Here is a 13,608-nt window from a genome sequence, read left to right as displayed (position 1 = left end):
TCCACCGTGGAAAGGGAAGGCTTCAAAGTCACGATACAAAATGATGTGATAATAAGAGCAATATATCTGCTTGATTCAGATTTATAAATGTTGGCATACTAAGTCTGCCATTTAGAAAGAAAAGAATTACAAAGCAATTAGGAAAAAGAGCTAGATGAATCTGAAGATGGGGAGGGCGATGAAGGGGAAGAATTCATTTAAGAAGGATAAAATGAATATGAGATGGAATGAAGGTCAAGATGAAACAGATTATTTTACAAACACAACAGAAATGGTGAGGGTAAGTCAGATGAGGTACTCTATATTATAAATATGAGATGAATTATTTCAAATTCAACTTAGGAGAGAGTGAGGTCGTGAAAACTCAATACTTCGACTCTTCTGAATGACATATAGCTGAGTTATATGAAGAACTGAAAGAAAATTTGATCCTTAGGTTTTTTGGTTGTTGTTTTCGAGGTTGGTGGTGGTTTTTGTTTTTTTTTTCTTTAATTGAAGTGTAGTCATTTACAATACTGTGTTAGTTTCAGGTGTATTATGAATGAAGAGTTTGTGGCCCTTCCGTTTCTTGTGGTTACTAACTTACTGTTTGATACATACTTAATGTACTTAACTAATTTATCTTACTGTTTGGTATAGTCTTGGTGGAGGTTTTGGATCTTTTTGAAAAATAAAGAGGAAATAAGTAAGCATTTTATCTTCTCTTTTACTAAACTTCTAATTTATAATTATATAAGTGAGATTCTTAAACTCTCTTCATGACATAAGAAAATTTTAAACTGCAACAGTCTTAACGAAAAAAGTGTAGACTTCCCCCCTCCCACTCCATCTCCGGAGAGATTCTGATTTATCTTTTCCTAATATCTGCAAGTAATGGGCAATTACACATATTAAATGAATGAAATCACAGTTCATGATTTTTTTCTTATGTAGACTACATGTTATAAAATCATAAGGAAAGAAGAATTGCCAACAGTTTGTAAAATTGTCTCAGAAAAGATAATTTTTTTACTTTGTAAAATATCTCTAGTAACATGTATATTCCATTTTAAGAATTTTATTAAACAATAAAATTTTAAGATGTTTTTTCTAAGAAGTTATTTTTAAGCTAACTTTTATTTTTAAGAAGTTTATGTTTTAGAAACTTTATTAGCTTCAGTATTTATAGGCGTTAAATTAGCATGTCAGTCCTTTGTTACACATGTTAAACAAAAATGCGAATTCTTCCATATCTAAACCTCAGTCATTGTGGTTACTTGATTTTTTCAGCTCATTTGTTCTTTCCTGATGTGAATATTGAATCCTGCTTGATAATCATAGATGTATTTGAAAACTTTGAAATCTCCAACTTGGATAATCATAGCTTTAGTACTTTTTTATATCTAGGTTGTTCCTTCAATCTTTATCTGCCATCTCAGAAGGCATAGATGGAAAATTCGAGCCGTTAGTGTGCTGTTTACAGGGAAAAAAGAAGAAAACGACGAAATTTTCAAATGTGGTTTTTAGAAAATGTGTTTATTCTTTAATTGAAGGATAATCACTTTCCAGAATTTTGTTGTTTTCTGTCAAACATCACCAAGAATCAGCCATGGGTACACCCATGTCCCCTCCGTCCCAAACCCCCTCCCCTCTCCCTCCCCATCCCACCCTTCTACATTGTCTCAGAGTCCCTCTCTGAGCTCCCCTGGTCATACAGCAAATTCCCACTGGCTCTCTATTTTACACATGAAATTGTAAGTTTCCATGTTACTCTTTCCATCCATCTCACCCTGTCCCTCCTCCCCTCCTCCATGTCCGTAAGTCTGTTCTCTATGTCTGTTTCTCCATTGCTGCCCTGCAAATAAATTGATCAGTACCTTTGTAGATTCAGAATCTTTGTAGATTCCATATGTGTGCGAATAGTACATGACATTTATATTTCTCTTTCTGACTTGCTTCACTCCAGAGCATAGGCTGTCAGCCTTGTTAGAGCTGACTCAGATGTGTTCCTCTTTATGGCTGAGTAATATTCCATTGCATATATTGTTCTAGTTCTGTGAAAAATGCCATTGGTACTTTGACAGTGATCACACTGAATCTGTAGATTGCATTTGGTAGTATAGTCATTTTCACACTATTCATTCTTCCTACCCAGGAATATGGAATATCTCTCCACCTGTTTATGTCGTCTTTCTTTTCTTTCCTCCGCGTCTTAGAATTTTCCATGTACAGGTCTTTTGTCTCCTTAGGTAGGTTTCTTGCTAGATATTTAATTCTTTTCGTTGCAGTGGCGAATGGGATTGGCTCCTTAATTTCACTTTCTGATTTTTCATTGTTAGTGTATAGGAATTCAAGTGAGTTCTGTGTATTGACCTTGTATCATACAACTTTGCTAAATTCACTGTTTAGCTCTAGTAATATTTTTTTTTACTAGAAAATAGTTTATTTTGGGTTTTCTATGTGTAGTATCATGTCATTTGCAAAAGTGAGAGTTTTGCTTCTTTTCAGATCTGGATTCCTTTTATTTCTTTCTCTTCTGATTGCCATAGCTAGGACTTCCAAACCCATGCTGAATAATCGTAGTGAGAATGGACAATGTTGTCTTGTTCCTGATCTTAGAGGGAATGCTTTTCATTTTTCCTCATCAAGAATAATGTTTTCTGTGGGTTTATCCTATATGGCCTTTACTATGTTGACATAGGTTCCTCCTGTGTCCATATTTTGAAGCGTTTTTGTCATAAACAGGTGCTGAACTGTGTCAAAGGCTTTTTCTGCCTCTATTGAGATGATCACATGGTTCTTATTTTTTAGTTTGTTAAGATGGTGCATCACATTGAAATTGGTTTGTGCATATTGAAGAATCCTTGCATCCCTGGCATAAACCCGAATTGATCATGGTGTATGAGCTATTGAATGTGTTGTTGAATTGTGTTTGCTAGTATTTTGTTGAGGATTTTTGCATCTGTGTTTGTCAGTGATATTGGCCTGTAATTTTCTTTTTTGTGTTGTCTCTGCCTGGTTTTGGTATCAAGGTGATTCTGGCCTCATAGAATGAGTTTGGAAGTGATCCTTCCTCTGCAATTTTTTGGAAGAGTTTCAGAAAAGTAGGCATTAGCTCTTCTCTAAATGTTTGACAAAATTCCCCTGTGAAGCCATCTGGCCCTGGGCTTTTGTTTTTGGGAGATTTTGGATAACACTTTCTATTTCAGTGTTTGTAATTGGCTTGTTTGTCATTTTTCTTTCTCCCTGATTCAGTTTTAGGAGGTTGAACTTTTCTAAGAATCTGTCCATTTCCTCTCAGTTGTCCCTTTCATGAGCGTATTGTTGCTCATAACGTTCTCTTATGATCCTTTTCATTTCTGTGCTGTCTGTTGTAACCTCTCCTTTTCCATTTCTAGTCTTGTCAATTTGATTTTTCTCCCTTCTGTTCTTGATGAGTCTGGCTAGTGGTTTGTCCATTTTGCTTATCTTCTCAAAGAACCAGTATTTAGTCTGATTAATCTTTGCTATTGTTGCCTTCATTTTCTTTTTCATTTATTTCTGCTCTGATCTGTATGATTTCTTTCCTTCTGCTGACTTTAGGGGGTTTGGTTCTTTTTCCAGCTGCTTTAAATGTAGAGTGTTGCCTGTTCAGTGCTTTTCTTGTCCTTGAGGTAGGATTGTGCTGCTATCAACTTCTCTCTTGGAAGTGCTTTTACTGAATCCCGTAGGTTTTGGGTGGTCGTGTTTTTGTTGTCATCTGTTTCTAGGAAACTTTTGATTTCCCTGCTTATTTCTTCAATAACCTTTTCATTATGCAGTAATGAATTGTTTAATCTCCATGAATTTGTGTTTTTTGCCATTTTTCCCCTGTAGTTGATATCTAGTCTCATAGTGTTGTGGTCAGAGAAGATACGTGATACACATTTTCAATTTTTTAAAATTGCCTGTGCTCGCTTCGGCAGCACATATACTAAAATTGGAACGATACAGAGAAGATTAGCATGGCCCCTGCGCAAGGATGACACGCAAATTCGTGAAGCGTTCCATATTAAAAAAGAAAAATAAATAAATAAATAAAATTGCCTGAGGCTTGGTCTGTGGCCCAAGATGTGGTCTGTCCTGGAGAGTGTGCCATGTGCAGTTGAGAACAAAGTGTATTCTTCTGCATTTGGATGGATAGTCCTGAAGATATCAACTAGGTCCATTGGGTCTAATGTTTCATTGAAGTTTTGTGTTTCCTGATTGATTCTCTGTCTTGATGATGTGTCCATTGGTGTAAGTGGTGTGTTAAAGTCCCCCACTATGACTGTGTTGCTTTTGAATTCCCCTCTTATGCATGTTACTGCTTGCCTTGTGTATTGTGGTTTTTCTATGCTGGGGGCATAAATATTTCCAATTGTTATGTCTTCTTCTTGGATTGACCCTTTGATCGTTATCAGTGTCCTTCTTCGTCTCTTATGATATTCTTCATTTTAAAGTCTGTTTTGTGTGAAATAAGGATTGCCACACTGGCTTTCTTTTGGTTACCATTCAAATGGAATATCTTTTTCCACTCATTTACTTGCAGTCTGTATTTGTCTCTAGGTCTGAAGCGGGTCTCTTGTGGGCAGTATATATATGGCTCTTGTTTTTGTATTCATTCAGTTATTCTGTATCTTTTGGTTGGTGCATTGAATCCATTTACATTTAAAGTAATAATCGATATATATGTTCCTGTTGACATTTTCTTAATTGTTTCGGGTTTGTTTTTGTAGATCTTTCCTTTCTCTTGTGTTTACTGGCTGTAAGTCCCTTTAGTATTTGTTGTAAGGCTGGTTTGGTGGTGTTAAATCCTCTTAACTTTTGTTTCATCTGTAAACCTTTTGATTTCTCCATCAATTTTGAATGAGATCTTTTCAAGTAGGGTTTTCTGTTTCTCTCTTACGTCATAGTAGTACTTTAAAATGCCTCAGAATTCCATCCTCACATAAGCATTTCTCTTCTACAAATTAAAACTTGTCTTTTAAGATCAATTTTAAAACAGAGTCTTCTTGTAGCATCTTGAATGGGTGTTTTACAATTAAACCTTTTCATTAAACTTAAAAATGCTTATTATGGTAATATGACAGAAACGAGTATTTGCATATATTTTTAAAAGTATATTTTTATATCTTTGAAACATGTTGAAATATATAATTGACCATTTTAATCTCATAGTTTTCTTCCCCTGGTATTGTTTTATTTTCAAAAGTTCAGAATTCTGCCTAGGTTTGCATTAATTATACCAAGTTAGTATCTTTTACAAATAATTAAAGTATATGTTTTTCCTGAATAAGTTTATCTCTTTCTAATTCAAATGTTTGTACCCAAATCCTTTCTTCTGAGTCCCTTGCATGCGTCAAAATAATTTATTATACCCCAAACTGAAGGCATTATCCCTGACGCTTCCCTCATCCCTGACTCTTTATAAGCTATCCCTTCATCCGTCCTCCCCATCCTAGTAGACAGCATCACTGAATTTCAGCCACAGTAGGAAAGATCCTGGACTCCAAACTTCCTTGAAATTACCAGCTCCAGTCACTCAGGAAGTTCAGTATTTTCTGCCTGCTTATCAGTTTTCATATCTTATCACCATAACTCACTGTCTCACCCATAATCTTGAAATATTCTTTTCTCGTTTGGATACCCTGATGTCCTTTTTTATGTTGCTGCCAGAGTAATCTTTCTAAAATATACTTGTTAATCTTTTCATTCCTCCTGGCTGTGCAGTTTGTTTTAGAATGACTGTTACCATTTCCGTTTGGCTGTTTTTAAAGCCAAATTAGCTTTTTAATTGCAGTTTCATGGACACTTTGGGTGATGCACAGTGTCTAGTGTGCTTACTGTCCAGTCTGGAGATTTGCTTATAGGTTTTTGGTTTTTGTTTTTCTCTTTAATGCCCTCCTGTACGATACTGTCATATTTTGGTACTTCCTTCAATGTAAGTCTGAATTTGGCTATAAGGAGTTCATGGTCTGTGCCACAGTCAGCTCCCGGTCTTGTTTCTGCTGACTGTATAGAACTTCTCCATCTTTGGCTGCAAAGAATATAGTCAACCTGATTTCGGAATTGACCATCTGGTGATGTCCGTGTGTAGAGTCTTCTCTTGTGTTGTTGGAAGAGGGTGTTTGCTATGACCAGTGTGATCTCTTGGCAGAACTCTATTAGCCTTTGCCCTGCTTCATTCTCTACTCCAAGGCCAAATATCCAAACAGGGAAAGGAGTACATCAAGGCTATGTATTGTCACCCTGCTTATTTCACTTATGTGCAGAGTACATCATGAGAAACGCTGGGCTGGATGAAGCACAAGCTGGAATCAAGATTGCTGGGAGAAATATCAATAACCTCAGATATGCAAATGACACCACGCTTATGGCAGAAATTGAAGAACTAAAGAGCCTCTTGATGAAAGTGAAAGAGGAGAGTGAAAAGGTTGGCTTAAGACTCAACATTCAGAAAACTAAGATCATGGCATCCGGTCCCATCCCTTCATGGGAAATAGATGGGGAAACAGTGGAAACAATGACAGACTGTATTTTCTTGGGCTCCAGAATCACTGCAGATGGTGACTGCAGCCATGGAATTAAAAGACACTTGCTCTTTGGAAGAAAAGTTATGACCAATCTAGGCAGCATATTAAAAAGCAGAGACATTACTTTGCCAACAAAAGTCCATCGAGTCAAAGCTATGATTTTTCCGGTAGTCAAGTATGGATGTGAAAGTTGGACTATAAAGACAGCCGAGTGCCAAAGAATTGACGCTTTTGAACTGTGTTGTCGGAGAAGACTCTTGCGAGTCCCTTGGACTGCAAGGAGATCCAACCAGTCCATCCTAAAGGAAATCAGTCCTGAATATTCATTGGAAGGACTGATGCTGAAGCTGAAATTTTGGCCACCTGATGCAAAGAACTGACTCATTAGAAAAGAGCCTGATGCTGGGGAAGATTGAAAGCAGGAGGAGAAGGGGACGACAGAGGATGAGATGTTCGGATGGCATCACTGACTCAATGGACATTAGTCTGAGTAAACTTTGGGAGTTGGCAATGAGCAGGGAGGCCTGGCGTACTGCCGTCCATGGGGTCACAAAGAGTCGGACATGACTGAGCGACTGAACCAAATTGAACTTGCTACTTCCTCGTGCAGGGCAGTCTTTTCCCTTTCATTTGAATAAAAGCATGGCACCAAATAAAATATTTTTGTGATGATGTAATGCCTTTACTTGTTTAGTAGATCCCCGTCACTTGAAGGAAGAAGATGACACTTGCTTTTTCCTGTGTGAACCTGGTCCTCCAGTTTTGTCTCGATACAGTTCCCAGTAACTGTGATCTCGTTTCCCACATGACTTGTTGACGTTGGTGCACACCGCATCTGTGGGTTCCGGCCGCCCACCTAGAACCCCCCTCCCGTCTGCCTACAATGTATTAGAGAAAGGTTCAATCCCTGGGTCGGGAAGATCCCCTGGAGAAGGAAATGGCAATCCACTCCAGTACTCTTGCCTGGAAAAATCCCGTGGCTGGAGGAGCGAGGCGGGCTACAGTCCATGGGGTTACAAAGAGTCGGACATGACTGAGCGACTAAACTTAAGTAGCAGGGCAGAGTACCTTTATGGCAGCCATACCTGAGGTAACATAAAGTAACGATGCCCTGTTTGAAGGTGGCAGCTATGGAAGGAGATAGGAAGGGCTTGATGTCTTCATTGCTGACAGCCACTGCCTGGTGATCCAGCAGTGTATGAAGTCAGCATCCAGGTTCTGTCAATTGGCAGCTGTGAGATCTTGGCAAAACCTGTCTTAACTGGGTTAAATGTAGGCAGTTTTTAAAAGTAGGGTGTTTTCTTAGGAAGACATTAGGAAACCTTCATGGAACTCAATATTCATTTTAGCAGAGTATCTCTGAGAGTCTTCCACAGACGTTTCTGGATCATTTACCTGGAGATCAAAGAGGAAAAAATACATCAAATGGACAAGCAGAAGGTAAGAACTGTATTTTATAGAAAGGTTATTTGACAGAACATTGATTTATAATGGGAATATTCTGACAGGCAAAAAACATGTTACACATGTTAAACAAAAATGCGAATTCTTCCATATCTAAACCTCAGTCATTGTGGTTACTTGATTTTTTCAGCTCATTTGTTCTTTCCTGATGTGAATATTGAATCCTGCTTGATAATCATAGATGTATTTGAAAACTTTGAAATCTCCAACTTGGATAATCATAGCTTTAGTACTTTTTTATATCTAGGTTGTTCCTTCAATCTTTATCTGCCATCTCAGAAGGCATAGATGGAAAATTCGAGCCGTTAGTGTGCTGTTTACAGGGAAAAAAGAAGAAAACGACGAAATTTTCAAATGTGGTTTTTAGAAAATGTATTTATTCTTTAATTGAAGGATAATCACTTTCCAGAATTTTGTTGTTTTCTGTCAAACATCACCAAGAATCAGCCATGGGTACACCCATGTCCCCTCCGTCCCAACCCCCCTCCCCTCTCCCTCCCCATCCCACCCTTCTACATTGTCTCAGAGTCCCTCTCTGAGCTCCCCTGGTCATACAGCAAATTCCCACTGGCTCTCTATTTTACACATGAAATTGTAAGTTTCCATGTTACTCTTTCCATCCATCTCACCCTGTCCCTCCTCCCCTCCTCCATGTCCGTAAGTCTGTTCTCTATGTCTGTTTCTCCATTGCTGCCCTGCAAATAAATTGATCAGTACCTTTGTAGATTCAGAATCTTTGTAGATTCCATATGTGTGCGAATAGTACATGACATTCATATTTCTCTTTCTGACTTGCTTCACTCCAGAGCATAGGCTGTCAGCCTTGTTAGAGCTGACTCAGATGTGTTCCTCTTTATGGCTGAGTAATATTCCATTGCATATATTGTTCTAGTTCTGTGAAAAATGCCATTGGTACTTTGACAGTGATCACACTGAATCTGTAGATTGCATTTGGTAGTATAGTCATTTTCACACTATTCATTCTTCCTACCCAGGAATATGGAATATCTCTCCACCTGTTTATGTCGTCTTTCTTTTCTTTCCTCCGCGTCTTAGAATTTTCCATGTACAGGTCTTTTGTCTCCTTAGGTAGGTTTCTTGCTAGATATTTAATTCTTTTCGTTGCAGTGGCGAATGGGATTGGCTCCTTAATTTCACTTTCTGATTTTTCATTGTTAGTGTATAGGAATTCAAGTGAGTTCTGTGTATTGACCTTGTATCATACAACTTTGCTAAATTCACTGTTTAGCTCTAGTAATATTTTTTTTTTACTAGAAAATAGTTTATTTTGGGTTTTCTATGTGTAGTTTGTCATTTGCAAAGTGGAGTTTTGCTTCTTTTCAAGAATCTGGATTCCTTTTATTTCTTCTCTTCTGATTGCATAGCTAGGACTTCCAAACAGCCATGCCTGAATAATCGTTAGTGAGAATGGACAATGGTTGTCTTGTTCCTGATCTTAGAGGGAATGCTTTTTCAATTTTTCCCAATCATCAAAGAAATATGTTTTCCCTGTGGGTTTAATCCTATATGGCCCTTTACTATGTTGACATAGGTTACTCCTGTGTCCAATTTTTGAAGGTTTTTTTGTCATAAACAGGTGCTGGAACTGTGTCCAAAGGCTTTCTTCTGCCTCTTTGAGATGAAATCACAGGTTCTGTGTCTTATTTTTTAAGTTTGTTAAGATGGTGGCATCACATTGAAATTGGTTTGTGCATATTGAAGAATCCTTGCATCCCTGGCATAAACCCGAATTGATTATGGTGTAATGAGCTATTGAATGTGTTGTGAATTGTGTTTAGCTAGTATTTTGGTTGAAGGATTTTTGCATCTTGTTTGTCCCAGTGATATGGCACTGTAATTTTCTTTTTTTGGTGTTGTCTCTGCCTGGTTTTGGTATCAAGTGATTCTGGCCTCAATAGATGAGTTTGGGAAGTGTTCCTTCCTCTGCAATTGTTTGGAAGAGTTTTCAGAAAAGTAGGCATTAGCTCTTCTCTAAATGTTTGACAAAATTCCCCTGTGAAGCCATCTGGCCCTGGGCTTTTGTTTTTGGGAGATTCTGGATAACACTTTCTATTTCAGTGTTTGTAATTGGCTTGTTTGTCATTTTTCTTTCTCCCTGATTCAGTTTTAGGAGTTTGAACTTTTCTAAGAATCTGTCCATTTCCTCTCAGTTGTCCCTTTCATGAGCGTATTGTTGCTCATAACGTTCTCTTATGATCCTTTTCATTTCTGTGCTGTCTGTTGTAGCCTCTCCTTTTCCATTTCTAGTCTTGTCAATTTGATTTTTCTCCCTTCTGTTCTTGATGAGTCTGGCTAGTGGTTTGTCCATTTTGCTTATCTTCTCAAAGAACCAGTATTTAGTCTGATTAATCTTTGCTATTGTTGCCTTCATTTTCTTTTTCATTTATTTCTGCTCTGATCTGTATGATTTCTTTCCTTCTGCTGACTTTAGGGGGTTTGGTTCTTTTTCCAGCTGCTTTAAATGTAGAGTGTTGCCTGTTCAGTGCTTTTCTTGTCCTTGAGGTAGGATTGTGCTGCTATCAACTTCTCTCTTGGAAGTGCTTTTACTGAATCCCGTAGGTTTTGGGTGGTCGTGTTTTTGTTTGTCCATCTGTTTCTAGGAAACTTTGATTTCCCCTGCTTTTTCTTCAATTAACCTTTTCATTATGCCAGTAATGAAATTGTTTTAATCTCCATGAATTTGTGTTTTTGGCCATTTTTCCCCGTAGTTGTATCTGTCTCATAGTGTTGTGGTCAGAGAAGATACGTGAACAATTTTAATTTTTTAAAATTGCTGTGCTCGCTTCGGCAGCACATATACTAAAATTGGATAACATACAGAGAAGATTTAAAGCATGGCCCCTGCGCAAGGATGACAACGCAAAATTCGTGAAGCGTTCCATATTAAAAAAAAGAAAAAAAAAATAAATAAATTATTGCCGTGAGGCTTGGTTGTGGCAACCAAGATGTGGTCGTCTGGAGAGTGGTGCCATGTGCAGTTGAGAACAAGTGTTATCTTCTGCATTTGATGGATAGTCCTGAAGATATCAACTAGGTCCCATTGGGTCCTAATGTTTCATTGAAGTTTTTGTGTTTCCTGATTGATTTCTCCTGTCTTGGAATGATAGTGTCATTGGTGTAAGTGGTGTGTTAAAGTCCCCCAACTATGACTGTGTTGCTTTTTGAAATTCCCCTCTATGCATGTTACGCTTGCTGTGGTATTGTTGGTTTTTCTATGCTGGGGCATAAAATATTTCCAATTTGTTATGTCTTTCTTCTTGGATTGACCCTTTGATCGTTATCAGTGTCCCTTCTTCGTCTCTTTATGATATTCTTCATTTAAAGTCTTTTTTGTGTGAAATAGGATTGCCACACTGGCTTTCTTTTGGTTACCATTCAAATGGAATATCTTTTTCCACTCATTTACTTGCAGTCTGTATTTGTCTCTAGGTCTGAAGCGGGTCTCTTGTGGGCAGTATATATATGGCTCTAGTTTTTGTATTCATTCAGTTATTCTGTATCTTTTGGTTGGTGCATTGAATCCATTTACATTTAAAGTAATAATCGATATATATGTTCCTGTTGACATTTTCTTAATTGTTTCGGGTTTGTTTTTGTAGATCTTTCCTTTCTCTTGTGTTTACTGGCTGTAAGTCCCTTTAGTATTTGTTGTAAGGCTGGTTTGGTGGTGTTAAATCCTCTTAACTTTTGTTTCATCTGTAAACCTTTTGATTTCTCCATCAATTTTGAATGAGATCTTTTCAAGTAGGGTTTTCTGTTTCTCTCTTACGTCATAGTAGTACTTTAAAATGCCTCAGAATTCCATCCTCACATAAGCATTTCTCTTCTACAAATTAAAACTTGTCTTTTAAGATCAATTTTAAAACAGAGTCTTCTTGTAGCATCTTGAATGGGTGTTTTACAATTAAACCTTTTCATTAAACTTAAAAATGCTTATTATGGTAATATGACAGAAACGAGTATTTGCATATATTTTTAAAAGTATATTTTTATATCTTTCAAACATGTTGAAATATATAATTGACCATTTTAATCTCATAGTTTTCTTCCCCTGGTATTGTTTTATTTTCAAAAGTTCAGAATTCTGCCTAGGTTTGCATTAATTATACCAAGTTAGTATCTTTTACAAATAATTAAAGTATATGTTTTTCCTGAATAAGTTTATCTCTTTCTAATTCAAATGTTTGTACCCAAATCCTTTCTTCTGAGTCCCTTGCATGCGTCAAAATAATTTATTATACCCCAAACTGAAGGCATTATCCCTGACGCTTCCCTCATCCCTGACTCTTTATAAGCTATCCCTTCATCCGTCCTCCCCATCCTAGTAGACAGCATCACTGAATTTCAGCCACAGTAGGAAAGATCCTGGACTCCAAACTTCCTTGAAATTACCAGCTCCAGTCACTCAGGAAGTTCAGTATTTTCTGCCTGCTTATCAGTTTTCATATCTTATCACCATAACTCACTGTCTCACCCATAATCTTGAAATATTCTTTTCTCGTTTGGATACCCTGATGTCCTTTTTTATGTTGCTGCCAGAGTAATCTTTCTAAAATATACTTGTTAATCTTTTCATTCCTCCTGGCTGTGCAGTTTGTTTTAGAATGACTGTTACCATTTCCGTTTGGCTGTTTTTAAAGCCAAATTAGCTTTTTAATTGCAGTTTCATGGACACTTTGGGTGATGCACAGTGTCTAGTGTGCTTACTGTCCAGTCTGGAGATTTGCTTATAGGTTTTTGGTTTTTGTTTTTCTCTTTAATGCCCTCCTGTACGATACTGTCATATTTGGTACTTCCTTCAATGTAAGTCTGAATTTGGCTATAAGGAGTTCATGGTCTGTGCCACAGTCAGCTCCCGGTCTTGTTTTTGCTGACTGTATAGAACTTCTCCATCTTTGGCTGCAAAGAATATAGTCAACCTGATTTCGGAATTGACCATCTGGTGATGTCCGTGTGTAGAGTCTTCTCTTGTGTTGTTGGAAGAGGGTGTTTGCTATGACCAGTGTGATCTCTTGGCAGAACTCTATTAGCCTTTGCCCTGCTTCATTCTCTACTCCAAGGCCAAATATCCAAACAGGGAAAGGAGTACATCAAGGCTATGTATTGTCACCCTGCTTATTTCACTTATGTGCAGAGTACATCATGAGAAACGCTGGGCTGGATGAAGCACAAGCTGGAATCAAGATTGCTGGGAGAAATATCAATAACCTCAGATATGCAAATGACACCACGCTTATGGCAGAAATTGAAGAACTAAAGAGCCTCTTGATGAAAGTGAAAGAGGAGAGTGAAAAGGTTGGCTTAAGACTCAACATTCAGAAAACTAAGATCATGGCATCCGGTCCCATCCCTTCATGGGAAATAGATGGGGAAACAGTGGAAACAATGACAGACTGTATTTTCTTGGGCTCCAGAATCACTGCAGATGGTGACTGCAGCCATGGAATTAAAAGACACTTGCTCTTTGGAAGAAAAGTTATGACCAATCTAGGCAGCATATTAAAAAGCAGAGACATTACTTTGCCAACAAAAGTCCATCGAGTCAAAGCTATGATTTTTCCGGTAGTCAAGTATGGATGTGAAAGTTGGACTATAAAGACAGCCGAGTGCC

General features: G+C 37.7%; 2 protein-coding genes, 1 non-coding gene and 2 pseudogenes across 14 annotated transcripts in view; 3 read left to right on the top strand and 2 right to left on the bottom strand.

Annotated features, from left to right (window-relative positions):
• Window positions 1-13,608, top strand: part of LOC122447860 (ankyrin repeat domain-containing protein 26-like) — a 578,892-nt gene that overhangs the window by 378,273 nt on the left and 187,011 nt on the right. The window lies entirely within an intron of this gene.
• Window positions 1-13,608, bottom strand: part of LOC122447871 — a 318,875-nt pseudogene that overhangs the window by 137,757 nt on the left and 167,510 nt on the right.
• Window positions 1-13,608, bottom strand: part of LOC122447862 (ankyrin repeat domain-containing protein 26-like) — a 378,001-nt gene that overhangs the window by 276,525 nt on the left and 87,868 nt on the right. The gene's annotated exons all lie outside the window — the stretch shown is intronic.
• LOC122448988 lies at window positions 3,908-4,014 on the top strand. Its single transcript, XR_006271809.1, has one exon. It is a non-coding gene; the product is annotated as a U6 spliceosomal RNA (small nuclear RNA).
• Window positions 10,773-10,885, top strand: LOC122449015 (annotated as a pseudogene).

The sequence above is a fragment of the Cervus canadensis genome, chromosome 10, assembly GCF_019320065.1.
Source record: "Cervus canadensis isolate Bull #8, Minnesota chromosome 10, ASM1932006v1, whole genome shotgun sequence".
Classification (NCBI taxonomy): Eukaryota; Metazoa; Chordata; class Mammalia; order Artiodactyla; family Cervidae; genus Cervus; species Cervus canadensis.
The sequence above is the reverse complement of the archived record's forward strand: the minus strand, read 5'-3'. Positions and strand labels throughout refer to the sequence as shown.